The sequence below is a fragment of the Paramormyrops kingsleyae genome, chromosome 19, assembly GCF_048594095.1.
Source record: "Paramormyrops kingsleyae isolate MSU_618 chromosome 19, PKINGS_0.4, whole genome shotgun sequence".
In the NCBI taxonomy this organism is placed as follows: domain Eukaryota; kingdom Metazoa; phylum Chordata; class Actinopteri; order Osteoglossiformes; family Mormyridae; genus Paramormyrops; species Paramormyrops kingsleyae.
This window is the reverse complement of record NC_132815.1, coordinates 30,946,421-30,966,353: the sequence shown is the minus strand read 5'-3', so window position 1 is coordinate 30,966,353 and position 19,933 is coordinate 30,946,421.

Below are 19,933 nucleotides of genomic sequence, written 5' to 3'. Positions count from 1 at the left end.
TTCATGAAACCTGCGCTTCCCCTACAAGAGTTCGACCTACCATTATAGGAAAACGTGTTTTCGTGAAGAAATCATGACAAACTAACACAAAATGAAGATTTCATTATAACTTGACATTCTGAGTTGTTTTCATGAAACCTGCGCTTCCCCTACAAGAGTTCGACCTACCATTATAGGAAAACGTGTTTTCGTGAAGAAATCATGACAAACTAACACAAATGAAGATTTCATTATAACTTGACATTCTGAGTTGTTTTCATGAAACCTGCGCTTCCCCTACAAGAGTTCGACCTACCATTATAGGAAAACGTGTTTTCGTGAAGAAATCATGACAAACTAACACAAAATGAAGATTTCATTATAACTTGACATTCTGAGTTGTTTTCATGAAACCTGCGCTTCCCCTACAAGAGTTCAACCTACCATTATAGGAAAACGTGTTTTCGTGAAGAAATCATGACAAACTAACACAAAATGAAGATTTCATTATAACTTGACATTCTGAGTTGTTTTCATGAAACCTGCGCTTCCCCTACAAGAGTTCAACCTACCATTATAGGAAAACGTGTTTTCGTGAAGAAATCATGACAAACTAACACAAAATGAAGATTTCATTATAACTTGACATTCTGAGTTGTTTTCATGAAACCTGCGCTTCCCCTACAAGAGTTCAACCTACCATTATAGGAAAACGTGTTTTCGTGAAGAAATCATGACAAACTAACACAAAATGAAGATTTCATTATAACTTGACATTCTGAGTTGTTTTCATGAAACCTGCGCTTCCCCTACAAGAGTTCAACCTACCATTATAGGAAAACGTGTTTTCGTGAAGAAATCATGACAAACTAACACAAAATGAAGATTTCATTATAACTTGACATTCTCAGTTGTTTTCATGATACCTGCGCTTCCCCTACAAGAGTTCGACCTACCATTATAGGAAAACGTGTTTTCGTGAAGAAATCACGACAAACTAACACAAAATGAAGATTTCATTATAACTTGACATTCTGAGTTGTTTTCATGAAACCTGCGCTTCCCCTACAAGAGTTCGACCTACCATTATAGGAAAACGTGTTTTCGTGAAGAAATCATGACAAACTAACACAACATGAAGATTTCTTTATAACTTGACATTCTGAGTTGTTTTCATGAAACCTGCGCTTCCCCTACAAGAGTTCGACCTACCATTATAGGAAAACGTGTTTTCGTGAAGAAATCATGACAAACTAACACAAAATGACGATTTCATTATAACTTGACATTCTGAGTTGTTTTCATGAAACCTGCGCTTCCCCTACAAGAGTTCGACCTACCATTATAGGAAAACGTGTTTTCGTGAAGAAATCATGACAAACTAACACAAAATGAAGATTTCATTATAACTTGACATTCTGAGTTGTTTTCATGAAACCTGCGCTTCCCCTACAAGAGTTCAACCTACCATTATAGGAAAACGTGTTTTCGTGAAGAAATCATGACAAACTAACACAAAATGAAGATTTCATTATAACTTGACATTCTGAGTTGTTTTCATGAAACCTGCGCTTCCCCTATAAGAGTTCAACCTACCATTATAGGAAAACGTGTTTTCGTGAAGAAATCATGACAAACTAACACAAAATGAAGATTTCATTATAACTTGACATTCTGAGTTGTTTTCATGAAACCTGCGCTTCCCCTATAAGAGTTCAACCTACCATTATAGGAAAACGTGTTTTCGTGAAGAAATCATGACAAACTAACACAAAATGAAGATTTCATTATAACTTGACATTCTGAGTTGTTTTCATGAAACCTGAGCTTCCCCTACAAGAGTTCAACCTACCATTATAGGAAAACGTGTTTTCGTGAAGATATCATGACAAACTAACACAAAATGAAGATTTCATTATAACTTGACATTCTGAGTTGTTTTCATGATACCTGCGCTTCCCCTACAAGAGTTCGACCTACCATTATAGGAAAACGTGTTTTCGTGAAGAAATCATGACAAACTAACACAAAATGAAGATTTCATTATAACTTGACATTCTGAGTTGTTTTCATGAAACCTGCGCTTCCCCTACAAGAGTTCAACCTACCATTATAGGAAAACGTGTTTTCGTGAAGAAATCATGACAAACTAACACAAAATGAAGATTTCATTATAACTTGACATTCTGAGTTGTTTTCATGAAACCTGCGCTTCCCCTACAAGAGTTCAACCTACCATTATAGGAAAACGTGTTTTCGTGAAGAAATCATGACAAACTAACACAAAATGAAGATTTCATTATAACTTGACATTCTGAGTTGTTTTCATGAAACCTGCGCTTCCCCTACAAGAGTTCAACCTACCATTATAGGAAAACGTGTTTTCGTGAAGAAATCATGACAAACTAACACAAAATGAAGATTTCATTATAACTTGACATTCTGAGTTGTTTTCATGAAACCTGCGCTTCCCCTACAAGAGTTCAACCTACCATTATAGGAAAACGTGTTTTCGTGAAGAAATCATGACAAACTAACACAAAATGAAGATTTCATTATAACTTGACATTCTGAGTTGTTTTCATGAAACCTGCGCTTCCCCTACAAGAGTTCAACCTACCATTATAGGAAAACGTGTTTTCGTGAAGAAATCATGACAAACTAACACAAAATGAAGATTTCATTATAACTTGACATTCTGAGTTGTTTTCATGAAACCTGCGCTTCCCCTATAAGAGTTCAACCTACCATTATAGGAAAACGTGTTTTCGTGAAGAAATCATGACAAACTAACACAAAATGAAGATTTCATTATAACTTGACATTCTGAGTTGTTTTCATGAAACCTGAGCTTCCCCTATAAGAGTTCAACCTACCATTATAGGAAAACGTGTTTTCGTGAAGAAATCATGACAAACTAACACAAAATGAAGATTTCATTATAACTTGACATTCTGAGTTGTTTTCATGATACCTGCGCTTCCCCTACAAGAGTTCGACTTACCATTATAGGAAAACGTGTTTTCGTGAAGAAATCATGACAAACTAACACAAAATGAAGATTTCATTATAACTTGACATTCTGAGTTGTTTTCATGAAACCTGCGCTTCCCCTACAAGAGTTCAACCTACCATTATAGGAAAACGTGTTTTCGTGAAGAAATCATGACAAACTAACACAAAATGAAGATTTCATTATAACTTGACATTCTGAGTTGTTTTCATGAAACCTGAGCTTCCCCTATAAGAGTTCAACCTACCATTATAGGAAAACGTGTTTTCGTGAAGAAATCATGACAAACTAACACAAAATGAAGATTTCATTATAACTTGACATTCTGAGTTGTTTTCATGAAACCTGCGCTTCCCCTACAAGAGTTCGACCTACCATTATAGGAAAACGTGTTTTCGTGAAGAAATCATGACAAACTAACACAAAATGAAGATTTCATTATAACTTGACATTCTGAGTTGTTTTCATGAAACCTGCGCTTCCCCTACAAGAGTTCGACCTACCATTATAGGAAAACGTGTTTTCGTGAAGAAATCATGACAAACTAACACAAAATGAAGATTTCATTATAACTTGACATTCTGAGTTGTTTTCATGAAACCTGCGCTTCCCCTACAAGAGTTCGACCTACCATTATAGGAAAACGTGTTTTCGTGAAGAAATCATGACAAACTAACACAAAATGAAGATTTCATTATAACTTGACATTCTGAGTTGTTTTCATGAAACCTGCGCTTCCCCTACAAGAGTTCAACCTACCATTATAGGAAAACGTGTTTTCGTGAAGAAATCATGACAAACTAACACAAAATGAAGATTTCATTATAACTTGACATTCTGAGTTGTTTTCATGAAACCTGCGCTTCCCCTACAAGAGTTCAACCTACCATTATAGGAAAACGTGTTTTCGTGAAGAAATCATGACAAACTAACACAAAATGAAGATTTCATTATAACTTGACATTCTGAGTTGTTTTCATGAAACCTGCGCTTCCCCTACAAGAGTTCAACCTACCATTATAGGAAAACGTGTTTTCGTGAAGAAATCATGACAAACTAACACAAAATGAAGATTTCATTATAACTTGACATTCTCAGTTGTTTTCATGATACCTGCGCTTCCCCTACAAGAGTTCGACCTACCATTATAGGAAAACGTGTTTTCGTGAAGAAATCATGACAAACTAACACAAAATGAAGATTTCATTATAACTTGACATTCTGAGTTGTTTTCATGAAACCTGCGCTTCCCCTACAAGAGTTCGACCTACCATTATAGGAAAACGTGTTTTCGTGAAGAAATCATGACAAACTAACACAAAATGAAGATTTCATTATAACTTGACATTCTGAGTTGTTTTCATGAAACCTGCGCTTCCCCTACAAGAGTTCGACCTACCATTATAGGAAAACGTGTTTTCGTGAAGAAATCATGACAAACTAACACAAAATGAAGATTTCATTATAACTTGACATTCTGAGTTGTTTTCATGAAACCTGCGCTTCCCCTACAAGAGTTCGACCTTCCATTATAGGAAAACGTGTTTTCGTGAAGAAATCATGACAAACTAACACAACATGAAGATTTCTTTATAACTTGACATTCTGAGTTGTTTTCATGAAACCTGCGCTTCCCCTACAAGAGTTCGACCTACCATTATAGGAAAACGTGTTTTCGTGAAGAAATCATGACAAACTAACACAAAATGACGATTTCATTATAACTTGACATTCTGAGTTGTTTTCATGAAACCTGCGCTTCCCCTACAAGAGTTCAACCTACCATTATAGGAAAACGTGTTTTCGTGAAGAAATCATGACAAACTAACACAAAATGAAGATTTCATTATAACTTGACATTCTGAGTTGTTTTCATGAAACCTGCGCTTCCCCTACAAGAGTTCAACCTACCATTATAGGAAAACGTGTTTTCGTGAAGAAATCATGACAAACTAACACAAAATGAAGATTTCATTATAACTTGACATTCTGAGTTGTTTTCATGAAACCTGCGCTTCCCCTACAAGAGTTCAACCTACCATTATAGGAAAACGTGTTTTCGTGAAGAAATCATGACAAACTAACACAAAATGAAGATTTCATTATAACTTGACATTCTAAGTTGTTTTCATGAAACCTGCGCTTCCCCTATAAGAGTTCAACCTACCATTATAGGAAAACGTGTTTTCGTGAAGAAATCATGACAAACTAACACAAAATGAAGATTTCATTATAACTTGACATTCTGAGTTGTTTTCATGAAACCTGAGCTTCCCCTACAAGAGTTCAACCTACCATTATAGGAAAACGTGTTTTCGTGAAGATATCATGACAAACTAACACAAAATGAAGATTTCATTATAACTTGACATTCTGAGTTGTTTTCATGATACCTGCGCTTCCCCTACAAGAGTTCGACCTACCATTATAGGAAAACGTGTTTTCGTGAAGAAATCATGACAAACTAACACAAAATGAAGATTTCATTATAACTTGACATTCTGAGTTGTTTTCATGAAACCTGCGCTTCCCCTACAAGAGTTCAACCTACCATTATAGGAAAACGTGTTTTCGTGAAGAAATCATGACAAACTAACACAAAATGAAGATTTCATTATAACTTGACATTCTGAGTTGTTTTCATGAAACCTGCGCTTCCCCTACAAGAGTTCAACCTACCATTATAGGAAAACGTGTTTTCGTGAAGAAATCATGACAAACTAACACAAAATGAAGATTTCATTATAACTTGACATTCTGAGTTGTTTTCATGAAACCTGAGCTTCCCCTATAAGAGTTCAACCTACCATTATAGGAAAACGTGTTTTCGTGAAGAAATCATGACAAACTAACACAAAATGAAGATTTCATTATAACTTGACATTCTGAGTTGTTTTCATGAAACCTGCGCTTCCCCTACAAGAGTTCGACCTACCATTATAGGAAAACGTGTTTTCGTGAAGAAATCATGACAAACTAACACAAAATGAAGATTTCATTATAACTTGACATTCTGAGTTGTTTTCATGAAACCTGCGCTTCCCCTACAAGAGTTCGACCTACCATTATAGGAAAACGTGTTTTCGTGAAGAAATCATGACAAACTAACACAAAATGAAGATTTCATTATAACTTGACATTCTGAGTTGTTTTCATGAAACCTGCGCTTCCCCTACAAGAGTTCGACCTACCATTATAGGAAAACGTGTTTTCGTGAAGAAATCATGACAAACTAACACAAAATGAAGATTTCATTATAACTTGACATTCTGAGTTGTTTTCATGAAACCTGCGCTTCCCCTACAAGAGTTCAACCTACCATTATAGGAAAACGTGTTTTCGTGAAGAAATCATGACAAACTAACACAAAATGAAGATTTCATTATAACTTGACATTCTGAGTTGTTTTCATGAAACCTGCGCTTCCCCTACAAGAGTTCAACCTACCATTATAGGAAAACGTGTTTTCGTGAAGAAATCATGACAAACTAACACAAAATGAAGATTTCATTATAACTTGACATTCTGAGTTGTTTTCATGAAACCTGCGCTTCCCCTACAAGAGTTCAACCTACCATTATAGGAAAACGTGTTTTCGTGAAGAAATCATGACAAACTAACACAAAATGAAGATTTCATTATAACTTGACATTCTCAGTTGTTTTCATGATACCTGCGCTTCCCCTACAAGAGTTCGACCTACCATTATAGGAAAACGTGTTTTCGTGAAGAAATCATGACAAACTAACACAAAATGAAGATTTCATTATAACTTGACATTCTGAGTTGTTTTCATGAAACCTGCGCTTCCCCTACAAGAGTTCGACCTACCATTATAGGAAAACGTGTTTTCGTGAAGAAATCATGACAAACTAACACAAAATGAAGATTTCATTATAACTTGACATTCTGAGTTGTTTTCATGAAACCTGCGCTTCCCCTACAAGAGTTCGACCTACCATTATAGGAAAACGTGTTTTCGTGAAGAAATCATGACAAACTAACACAAAATGAAGATTTCATTATAACTTGACATTCTGAGTTGTTTTCATGAAACCTGCGCTTCCCCTACAAGAGTTCGACCTTCCATTATAGGAAAACGTGTTTTCGTGAAGAAATCATGACAAACTAACACAACATGAAGATTTCTTTATAACTTGACATTCTGAGTTGTTTTCATGAAACCTGCGCTTCCCCTACAAGAGTTCGACCTACCATTATAGGAAAACGTGTTTTCGTGAAGAAATCATGACAAACTAACACAAAATGACGATTTCATTATAACTTGACATTCTGAGTTGTTTTCATGAAACCTGCGCTTCCCCTACAAGAGTTCAACCTACCATTATAGGAAAACGTGTTTTCGTGAAGAAATCATGACAAACTAACACAAAATGAAGATTTCATTATAACTTGACATTCTGAGTTGTTTTCATGAAACCTGCGCTTCCCCTACAAGAGTTCAACCTACCATTATAGGAAAACGTGTTTTCGTGAAGAAATCATGACAAACTAACACAAAATGAAGATTTCATTATAACTTGACATTCTGAGTTGTTTTCATGAAACCTGCGCTTCCCCTACAAGAGTTCAACCTACCATTATAGGAAAACGTGTTTTCGTGAAGAAATCATGACAAACTAACACAAAATGAAGATTTCATTATAACTTGACATTCTGAGTTGTTTTCATGAAACCTGCGCTTCCCCTATAAGAGTTCAACCTACCATTATAGGAAAACGTGTTTTCGTGAAGAAATCATGACAAACTAACACAAAATGAAGATTTCATTATAACTTGACATTCTGAGTTGTTTTCATGAAACCTGAGCTTCCCCTACAAGAGTTCAACCTACCATTATAGGAAAACGTGTTTTCGTGAAGATATCATGACAAACTAACACAAAATGAAGATTTCATTATAACTTGACATTCTGAGTTGTTTTCATGATACCTGCGCTTCCCCTACAAGAGTTCGACCTACCATTATAGGAAAACGTGTTTTCGTGAAGAAATCATGACAAACTAACACAAAATGAAGATTTCATTATAACTTGACATTCTGAGTTGTTTTCATGAAACCTGCGCTTCCCCTACAAGAGTTCAACCTACCATTATAGGAAAACGTGTTTTCGTGAAGAAATCATGACAAACTAACACAAAATGAAGATTTCATTATAACTTGACATTCTGAGTTGTTTTCATGAAACCTGCGCTTCCCCTACAAGAGTTCAACCTACCATTATAGGAAAACGTGTTTTCGTGAAGAAATCATGACAAACTAACACAAAATGAAGATTTCATTATAACTTGACATTCTGAGTTGTTTTCATGAAACCTGCGCTTCCCCTACAAGAGTTCAACCTACCATTATAGGAAAACGTGTTTTCGTGAAGAAATCATGACAAACTAACACAAAATGAAGATTTCATTATAACTTGACATTCTGAGTTGTTTTCATGAAACCTGCGCTTCCCCTACAAGAGTTCAACCTACCATTATAGGAAAACGTGTTTTCGTGAAGAAATCATGACAAACTAACACAAAATGAAGATTTCATTATAACTTGACATTCTGAGTTGTTTTCATGAAACCTGCGCTTCCCCTACAAGAGTTCAACCTACCATTATAGGAAAACGTGTTTTCGTGAAGAAATCATGACAAACTAACACAAAATGAAGATTTCATTATAACTTGACATTCTCAGTTGTTTTCATGATACCTGCGCTTCCCCTACAAGAGTTCGACCTACCATTATAGGAAAACGTGTTTTCGTGAAGAAATCATGACAAACTAACACAAAATGAAGATTTCATTATAACTTGACATTCTGAGTTGTTTTCATGAAACCTGCGCTTCCCCTACAAGAGTTCGACCTACCATTATAGGAAAACGTGTTTTCGTGAAGAAATCATGACAAACTAACACAAAATGAAGATTTCATTATAACTTGACATTCTGAGTTGTTTTCATGAAACCTGCACTTCCCCTACAAGAGTTCGACCTTCCATTATAGGAAAACGTGTTTTCGTGAAGAAATCATGACAAACTAACACAACATGAAGATTTCTTTATAACTTGACATTCTGAGTTGTTTTCATGAAACCTGCGCTTCCCCTACAAGAGTTCAACCTAACATTATAGGAAAACGTGTTTTCGTGAAGAAATCATGACAAACTAACACAAAATGACGATTTCATTATAACTTGACATTCTGAGTTGTTTTCATGAAACCTGCGCTTCCCCTACAAGAGTTCGACCTACCATTATAGGAAAACGTGTTTTCGTGAAGAAATCATGACAAACTAACACAAAATGAAGATTTCATTATAACTTGACATTCTGAGTTGTTTTCATGAAACCTGCGCTTCCCCTACAAGAGTTCAACCTACCATTATAGGAAAACGTGTTTTCGTGAAGAAATCATGACAAACTAACACAAAATGAAGATTTCATTATAACTTGACATTCTGAGTTGTTTTCATGAAACCTGCGCTTCCCCTATAAGAGTTCAACCTACCATTATAGGAAAACGTGTTTTCGTGAAGAAATCATGACAAACTAACACAAAATGAAGATTTCATTATAACTTGACATTCTGAGTTGTTTTCATGAAACCTGAGCTTCCCCTATAAGAGTTCAACCTACCATTATAGGAAAACGTGTTTTCGTGAAGAAATCATGACAAACTAACACAAAATGAAGATTTCATTATAACTTGACATTCTGAGTTGTTTTCATGAAACCTGCGCTTCCCCTACAAGAGTTCGACCTACCATTATAGGAAAACGTGTTTTCGTGAAGAAATCATGACAAACTAACACAAAATGAAGATTTCATTATAACTTGACATTCTGAGTTGTTTTCATGAAACCTGCGCTTCCCCTACAAGAGTTCGACCTACCATTATAGGAAAACGTGTTTTCGTGAAGAAATCATGACAAACTAACACAAAATGAAGATTTCATTATAACTTGACATTCTGAGTTGTTTTCATGAAACCTGCGCTTCCCCTACAAGAGTTCGACCTACCATTATAGGAAAACGTGTTTTCGTGAAGAAATCATGACAAACTAACACAAAATGAAGATTTCATTATAACTTGACATTCTGAGTTGTTTTCATGAAACCTGCGCTTCCCCTACAAGAGTTCAACCTACCATTATAGGAAAACGTGTTTTCGTGAAGAAATCATGACAAACTAACACAAAATGAAGATTTCATTATAACTTGACATTCTGAGTTGTTTTCATGAAACCTGCGCTTCCCCTACAAGAGTTCAACCTACCATTATAGGAAAACGTGTTTTCGTGAAGAAATCATGACAAACTAACACAAAATGAAGATTTCATTATAACTTGACATTCTGAGTTGTTTTCATGAAACCTGCGCTTCCCCTACAAGAGTTCAACCTACCATTATAGGAAAACGTGTTTTCGTGAAGAAATCATGACAAACTAACACAAAATGAAGATTTCATTATAACTTGACATTCTGAGTTGTTTTCATGAAACCTGCGCTTCCCCTACAAGAGTTCAACCTACCATTATAGGAAAACGTGTTTTCGTGAAGAAATCATGACAAACTAACACAAAATGAAGATTTCATTATAACTTGACATTCTCAGTTGTTTTCATGATACCTGCGCTTCCCCTACAAGAGTTCGACCTACCATTATAGGAAAACGTGTTTTCGTGAAGAAATCACGACAAACTAACACAAAATGAAGATTTCATTATAACTTGACATTCTGAGTTGTTTTCATGAAACCTGCGCTTCCCCTACAAGAGTTCGACCTACCATTATAGGAAAACGTGTTTTCGTGAAGAAATCATGACAAACTAACACAAAATGAAGATTTCATTATAACTTGACATTCTGAGTTGTTTTCATGAAACCTGCGCTTCCCCTACAAGAGTTCGACCTTCCATTATAGGAAAACGTGTTTTCGTGAAGAAATCATGACAAACTAACACAACATGAAGATTTCTTTATAACTTGACATTCTGAGTTGTTTTCATGAAACCTGCGCTTCCCCTACAAGAGTTCGACCTACCATTATAGGAAAACGTGTTTTCGTGAAGAAATCATGACAAACTAACACAAAATGACGATTTCATTATAACTTGACATTCTGAGTTGTTTTCATGAAACCTGCGCTTCCCCTACAAGAGTTCGACCTACCATTATAGGAAAACGTGTTTTCGTGAAGAAATCATGACAAACTAACACAAAATGAAGATTTCATTATAACTTGACATTCTGAGTTGTTTTCATGAAACCTGCGCTTCCCCTACAAGAGTTCAACCTACCATTATAGGAAAACGTGTTTTCGTGAAGAAATCATGACAAACTAACACAAAATGAAGATTTCATTATAACTTGACATTCTGAGTTGTTTTCATGAAACCTGCGCTTCCCCTATAAGAGTTCAACCTACCATTATAGGAAAACGTGTTTTCGTGAAGAAATCATGACAAACTAACACAAAATGAAGATTTCATTATAACTTGACATTCTGAGTTGTTTTCATGAAACCTGCGCTTCCCCTATAAGAGTTCAACCTACCATTATAGGAAAACGTGTTTTCGTGAAGAAATCATGACAAACTAACACAAAATGAAGATTTCATTATAACTTGACATTCTGAGTTGTTTTCATGAAACCTGAGCTTCCCCTATAAGAGTTCAACCTACCATTATAGGAAAACGTGTTTTCGTGAAGAAATCATGACAAACTAACACAAAATGAAGATTTCATTATAACTTGACATTCTGAGTTGTTTTCATGAAACCTGCGCTTCCCCTACAAGAGTTCGACCTACCATTATAGGAAAACGTGTTTTCGTGAAGAAATCATGACAAACTAACACAAAATGAAGATTTCATTATAACTTGACATTCTGAGTTGTTTTCATGAAACCTGCGCTTCCCCTACAAGAGTTCGACCTACCATTATAGGAAAACGTGTTTTCGTGAAGAAATCATGACAAACTAACACAAAATGAAGATTTCATTATAACTTGACATTCTGAGTTGTTTTCATGAAACCTGCGCTTCCCCTACAAGAGTTCGACCTACCATTATAGGAAAACGTGTTTTCGTGAAGAAATCATGACAAACTAACACAAAATGAAGATTTCATTATAACTTGACATTCTGAGTTGTTTTCATGAAACCTGCGCTTCCCCTACAAGAGTTCAACCTACCATTATAGGAAAACGTGTTTTCGTGAAGAAATCATGACAAACTAACACAAAATGAAGATTTCATTATAACTTGACATTCTGAGTTGTTTTCATGAAACCTGCGCTTCCCCTACAAGAGTTCAACCTACCATTATAGGAAAACGTGTTTTCGTGAAGAAATCATGACAAACTAACACAAAATGAAGATTTCATTATAACTTGACATTCTGAGTTGTTTTCATGAAACCTGCGCTTCCCCTACAAGAGTTCAACCTACCATTATAGGAAAACGTGTTTTCGTGAAGAAATCATGACAAACTAACACAAAATGAAGATTTCATTATAACTTGACATTCTGAGTTGTTTTCATGAAACCTGCGCTTCCCCTACAAGAGTTCAACCTACCATTATAGGAAAACGTGTTTTCGTGAAGAAATCATGACAAACTAACACAAAATGAAGATTTCATTATAACTTGACATTCTCAGTTGTTTTCATGATACCTGCGCTTCCCCTACAAGAGTTCGACCTACCATTATAGGAAAACGTGTTTTCGTGAAGAAATCACGACAAACTAACACAAAATGAAGATTTCATTATAACTTGACATTCTGAGTTGTTTTCATGAAACCTGCGCTTCCCCTACAAGAGTTCGACCTACCATTATAGGAAAACGTGTTTTCGTGAAGAAATCATGACAAACTAACACAAAATGAAGATTTCATTATAACTTGACATTCTGAGTTGTTTTCATGAAACCTGCGCTTCCCCTACAAGAGTTCGACCTTCCATTATAGGAAAACGTGTTTTCGTGAAGAAATCATGACAAACTAACACAACATGAAGATTTCTTTATAACTTGACATTCTGAGTTGTTTTCATGAAACCTGCGCTTCCCCTACAAGAGTTCGACCTACCATTATAGGAAAACGTGTTTTCGTGAAGAAATCATGACAAACTAACACAAAATGACGATTTCATTATAACTTGACATTCTGAGTTGTTTTCATGAAACCTGCGCTTCCCCTACAAGAGTTCGACCTACCATTATAGGAAAACGTGTTTTCGTGAAGAAATCATGACAAACTAACACAAAATGAAGATTTCATTATAACTTGACATTCTGAGTTGTTTTCATGAAACCTGCGCTTCCCCTACAAGAGTTCAACCTACCATTATAGGAAAACGTGTTTTCGTGAAGAAATCATGACAAACTAACACAAAATGAAGATTTCATTATAACTTGACATTCTGAGTTGTTTTCATGAAACCTGCGCTTCCCCTATAAGAGTTCAACCTACCATTATAGGAAAACGTGTTTTCGTGAAGAAATCATGACAAACTAACACAAAATGAAGATTTCATTATAACTTGACATTCTGAGTTGTTTTCATGAAACCTGCGCTTCCCCTATAAGAGTTCAACCTACCATTATAGGAAAACGTGTTTTCGTGAAGAAATCATGACAAACTAACACAAAATGAAGATTTCATTATAACTTGACATTCTGAGTTGTTTTCATGAAACCTGAGCTTCCCCTACAAGAGTTCAACCTACCATTATAGGAAAACGTGTTTTCGTGAAGATATCATGACAAACTAACACAAAATGAAGATTTCATTATAACTTGACATTCTGAGTTGTTTTCATGATACCTGCGCTTCCCCTACAAGAGTTCGACCTACCATTATAGGAAAACGTGTTTTCGTGAAGAAATCATGACAAACTAACACAAAATGAAGATTTCATTATAACTTGACATTCTGAGTTGTTTTCATGAAACCTGCGCTTCCCCTACAAGAGTTCAACCTACCATTATAGGAAAACGTGTTTTCGTGAAGAAATCATGACAAACTAACACAAAATGAAGATTTCATTATAACTTGACATTCTGAGTTGTTTTCATGAAACCTGCGCTTCCCCTACAAGAGTTCAACCTACCATTATAGGAAAACGTGTTTTCGTGAAGAAATCATGACAAACTAACACAAAATGAAGATTTCATTATAACTTGACATTCTGAGTTGTTTTCATGAAACCTGCGCTTCCCCTACAAGAGTTCGACCTACCATTATAGGAAAACGTGTTTTCGTGAAGAAATCATGACAAACTAACACAAAATGAAGATTTCATTATAACTTGACATTCTGAGTTGTTTTCATGAAACCTGCGCTTCCCCTACAAGAGTTCAACCTACCATTATAGGAAAACGTGTTTTCGTGAAGAAATCATGACAAACTAACACAAAATGAAGATTTCATTATAACTTGACATTCTGAGTTGTTTTCATGAAACCTGCGCTTCCCCTACAAGAGTTCAACCTACCATTATAGGAAAACGTGTTTTCGTGAAGAAATCATGACAAACTAACACAAAATGAAGATTTCATTATAACTTGACATTCTGAGTTGTTTTCATGAAACCTGCGCTTCCCCTATAAGAGTTCAACCTACCATTATAGGAAAACGTGTTTTCGTGAAGAAATCATGACAAACTAACACAAAATGAAGATTTCATTATAACTTGACATTCTGAGTTGTTTTCATGAAACCTGAGCTTCCCCTATAAGAGTTCAACCTACCATTATAGGAAAACGTGTTTTCGTGAAGAAATCATGACAAACTAACACAAAATGAAGATTTCATTATAACTTGACATTCTGAGTTGTTTTCATGATACCTGCGCTTCCCCTACAAGAGTTCGACTTACCATTATAGGAAAACGTGTTTTCGTGAAGAAATCATGACAAACTAACACAAAATGAAGATTTCATTATAACTTGACATTCTGAGTTGTTTTCATGAAACCTGCGCTTCCCCTACAAGAGTTCGACCTACCATTATAGGAAAACGTGTTTTCGTGAAGAAATCATGACAAACTAACACAAAATGAAGATTTCATTATAACTTGACATTCTGAGTTGTTTTCATGAAACCTGCGCTTCCCCTACAAGAGTTCGACCTACCATTATAGGAAAACGTGTTTTCGTGAAGAAATCATGACAAACTAACACAAAATGAAGATTTCATTATAACTTGACATTCTGAGTTGTTTTCATGAAACCTGCGCTTCCCCTACAAGAGTTCGACCTACCATTATAGGAAAACGTGTTTTCGTGAAGAAATCATGACAAACTAACACAAAATGAAGATTTCATTATAACTTGACATTCTGAGTTGTTTTCATGAAACCTGCGCTTCCCCTACAAGAGTTCGACCTACCATTATAGGAAAACGTGTTTTCGTGAAGAAATCATGACAAACTAACACAAAATGAAGATTTCATTATAACTTGACATTCTGAGTTGTTTTCATGAAACCTGCGCTTCCCCTACAAGAGTTCAACCTACCATTATAGGAAAACGTGTTTTCGTGAAGAAATCATGACAAACTAACACAAAATGAAGATTTCATTATAACTTGACATTCTGAGTTGTTTTCATGAAACCTGCGCTTCCCCTACAAGAGTTCAACCTACCATTATAGGAAAACGTGTTTTCGTGAAGAAATCATGACAAACTAACACAAAATGAAGATTTCATTATAACTTGACATTCTGAGTTGTTTTCATGAAACCTGCGCTTCCCCTACAAGAGTTCGACCTACCATTATAGGAAAACGTGTTTTCGTGAAGAAATCATGACAAACTAACACAAAATGAAGATTTCATTATAACTTGACATTCTGAGTTGTTTTCATGAAACCTGCGCTTCCCCTACAAGAGTTCAACCTACCATTATAGGAAAACGTGTTATCGTGAAGAAATCATGACAAACTAACACAAAACGAAGATTTCATTATAACTTGACATTCTGAGTTGTTTTCATGAAACCTGCGCTTCCCCTACAAGAGTTCGACCTACCATTATAGGAAAACGTGTTTTCGTGAAGAAATCATGACAAACTAACACAAAATGAAGATTTCATTATAACTTGACATTCTGAGATGTTTTCATGAAACCTGCGCTTCCCCTATAAGAGTTCGACCTACCATTATAGGAAAACGTGTTTTCGTGAAGAAATCATGACAAACTAACACAAAATGAAGATTTCATTATAACTTGACATTCTGAGTTGTTTTCATGAAACCTGCGCTTCCCCTACAAGAGTTCGACCTACCATTATAGGAAAACGTGTTTTCGTGAAGAAATCATGACAAACTAACACAAAATGAAGATTTCATTATAACTTGACATTCTGAGTTGTTTTCATGAAACCTGCGCATCCCCTACAAGAGTTCAACCTACCATTATAGGAAAACGTGTTTTCGTGAAGAAATCATGACAAACTAACACAAAATGAAGATTTCATTATAACTTGACATTCTGAGTTGTTTTCATGAAACCTGCGCTTCCCCTACAAGAGTTCAACCTACCATTATAGGAAAACGTGTTTTCGTGAAGAAATCATGAGAAACTAACACAAAATGAAGATTTCATTATAACTTGACATTCTGAGTTGTTTTCATGATACCTACGCTTCCCCTACAAGAGTTCGACCTACCATTATAGGAAAACGTGTTTTCGTGAAGAAATCATGACAAACTAACACAAAATGAAGATTTCATTATAACTTGACATTCTGAGTTGTTTTCATGAAACCTGCGCTTCCCCTACAAGAGTTCAACCTACCATTATAGGAAAACGTGTTTTCGTGAAGAAATCATGACAAACTAACACAAAATGAAGATTTCATTATAACTTGACATTCTGAGTTGTTTTCATGAAACCTGCACTTCCCCTATAAGAGTTCAACCTACCATTATAGGAAAATGTGTTTTCGTGAAGAAATCATGACAAACTAACACAAAATGAAGATTTCATTATAACTTGACATTCTGAGTTGTTTTCATGAAACCTGCGCTTCCCCTACAAGAGTTCAACCTACCATTATAGGAAAACGTGTTTTCGTGAAGAAATCATGAGAAACTAACACAAAATGAAGATTTCATTATAACTTGACATTCTGAGTTGTTTTCATGAAACCTGCGCTTCCCCTATAAGAGTTCGACCTACCATTATAGGAAAACGTGTTTTCGTGAAGAAATCATGACAAACTAACACAAAATGAAGATTTCATTATAACTTGACATTCTGAGTTGTTTTCATGAAACCTGCGCTTCCCCTACAAGAGTTCAACCTACCATTATAGGAAAACGTGTTTTCGTGAAGAAATCATGACAAACTAACACAAAATGAAGATTTCATGATAACTTGACATTCTGAGTTGTTTTCATGAAACCTGCGCTTCCCCTACAAGAGTTCGACCTACCATTAAAGGAAAACGTGTTTTCGTGAAGAAATCATGACAAACTAACACAAAATGAAGATTTCATTATAACTTGACATTCTGAGTTGTTTTCATGAAACCTGCGCTTCCCCTACAAGAGTTCAACCTACCATTATAGGAAAACGTGTTTTCGTGAAGAAATCATGAGAAACTAACACAAAATGAAGATTTCATTATAACTTGACATTCTGAGTTGTTTTCATGAAACCTGCGCTTCCCCTATAAGAGTTCGACCTACCATTATAGGAAAACGTGTTTTCGTGAAGAAATCATGACAAACTAACACAAAATGAAGATTTCATTATAACTTGACATTCTGAGTTGTTTTCATGAAACCTGCGCTTCCCCTACAAGAGTTCAACCTACCATTATAGGAAAACGTGTTTTCGTGAAGAAATCATGACAAACTAACACAAAATGAAGATTTCATGATAACTTGACATTCTGAGTTGTTTTCATGAAACCTGCGCTTCCCCTACAAGAGTTCGACCTACCATTAAAGGAAAACGTGTTTTCGTGAAGAAATCATGACAAACTGACACAAAATGAAGATTTCATTATAACTTGACATTCTGAGTTGTTTTCATGAAACCTGCGCTTCCCCTACAAGAGTTCAACCTACCATTATAGGAAAACGTGTTTTCGTGAAGAAATCATGACAAACTAACACAAAATGAAGATTTCATTATAACTTGACATTCTGAGTTGTTTTCATGATACCTGCGCTTCCCCTACAAGAGTTCGACTTACCATTATAGGAAAACGTGTTTTCGTGAAGAAATCATGACAAACTAACACAAAATGAAGATTTCATTATAACTTGACATTCTGAGTTGTTTTCATGAAACCTGCGCTTCCCCTACAAGAGTTCGACCTACCATTATAGGAAAACGTGTTTTCGTGAAGAAATCATGACAAACTAACACAAAATGAAGATTTCATTATAACTTGACATTCTGAGTTGTTTTCATGAAACCTGCGCTTCCCCTACAAGAGTTCGACCTACCATTATAGGAAAACGTGTTTTCGTGAAGAAATCATGACAAACTAACACAAAATGAAGATTTCATTATAACTTGACATTCTGAGTTGTTTTCATGAAACCTGCGCTTCCCCTACAAGAGTTCGACCTACCATTATAGGAAAACGTGTTTTCGTGAAGAAATCATGACAAACTAACACAAAATGAAGATTTCATTATAACTTGACATTCTGAGTTGTTTTCATGAAACCTGCGCTTCCCCTACAAGAGTTCGACCTACCATTATAGGAAAACGTGTTTTCGTGAAGAAATCATGACAAACTAACACAAAATGAAGATTTCATTATAACTTGACATTCTGAGTTGTTTTCATGAAACCTGCGCTTCCCCTACAAGAGTTCAACCTACCATTATAGGAAAACGTGTTTTCGTGAAGAAATCATGACAAACTAACACAAAATGAAGATTTCATTATAACTTGACATTCTGAGTTGTTTTCATGAAACCTGCGCTTCCACTACAAGAGTTCAACCTACCATTATAGGAAAACGTGTTTTCGTGAAGAAATCATGAGAAACTAACACAAAATGAAGATTTCATTATAACTTGACATTCTGAGTTGTTTTCATGAAACCTGCGCTTCCCCTACAAGAGTTCGACCTACCATTATAGGAAAACGTGTTTTCGTGAAGAAATCATGACAAACTAACACAAAATGAAGATTTCATTATAACTTGACATTCTGAGTTGTTTTCATGAAACCTGCGCTTCCCCTACAAGAGTTCAACCTACCATTATAGGAAAACGTGTTATCGTGAAGAAATCATGACAAACTAACACAAAACGAAGATTTCATTATAACTTGACATTCTGAGTTGTTTTCATGAAACCTGCGCTTCCCCTACAAGAGTTCGACCTACCATTATAGGAAAACGTGTTTTCGTGAAGAAATCATGACAAACTAACACAAAATGAAGATTTCATTATAACTTGACATTCTGAGATGTTTTCATGAAACCTGCGCTTCCCCTATAAGAGTTCGACCTACCATTATAGGAAAACGTGTTTTCGTGAAGAAATCATGACAAACTAACACAAAATGAAGATTTCATTATAACTTGACATTCTGAGTTGTTTTCATGAAACCTGCGCTTCCCCTACAAGAGTTCAACCTACCATTATAGGAAAACGTGTTTTCGTGAAGAAATCATGACAAACTAACACAAAATGAAGATTTCATTATAACTTGACATTCTGAGTTGTTTTCATGAAACCTGCGCTTCCCCTACAAGAGTTCAACCTACCATTATAGGAAAACGTGTTTTCGTGAAGAAATCATGACAAACTAACACAAAATGAAGATTTCATTATAACTTGACATTCTGAGTTGTTTTCATGAAACCTGCGCATCCCCTACAAGAGTTCAACCTACCATTATAGGAAAACGTGTTTTCGTGAAGAAATCATGACAAACTAACACAAAATG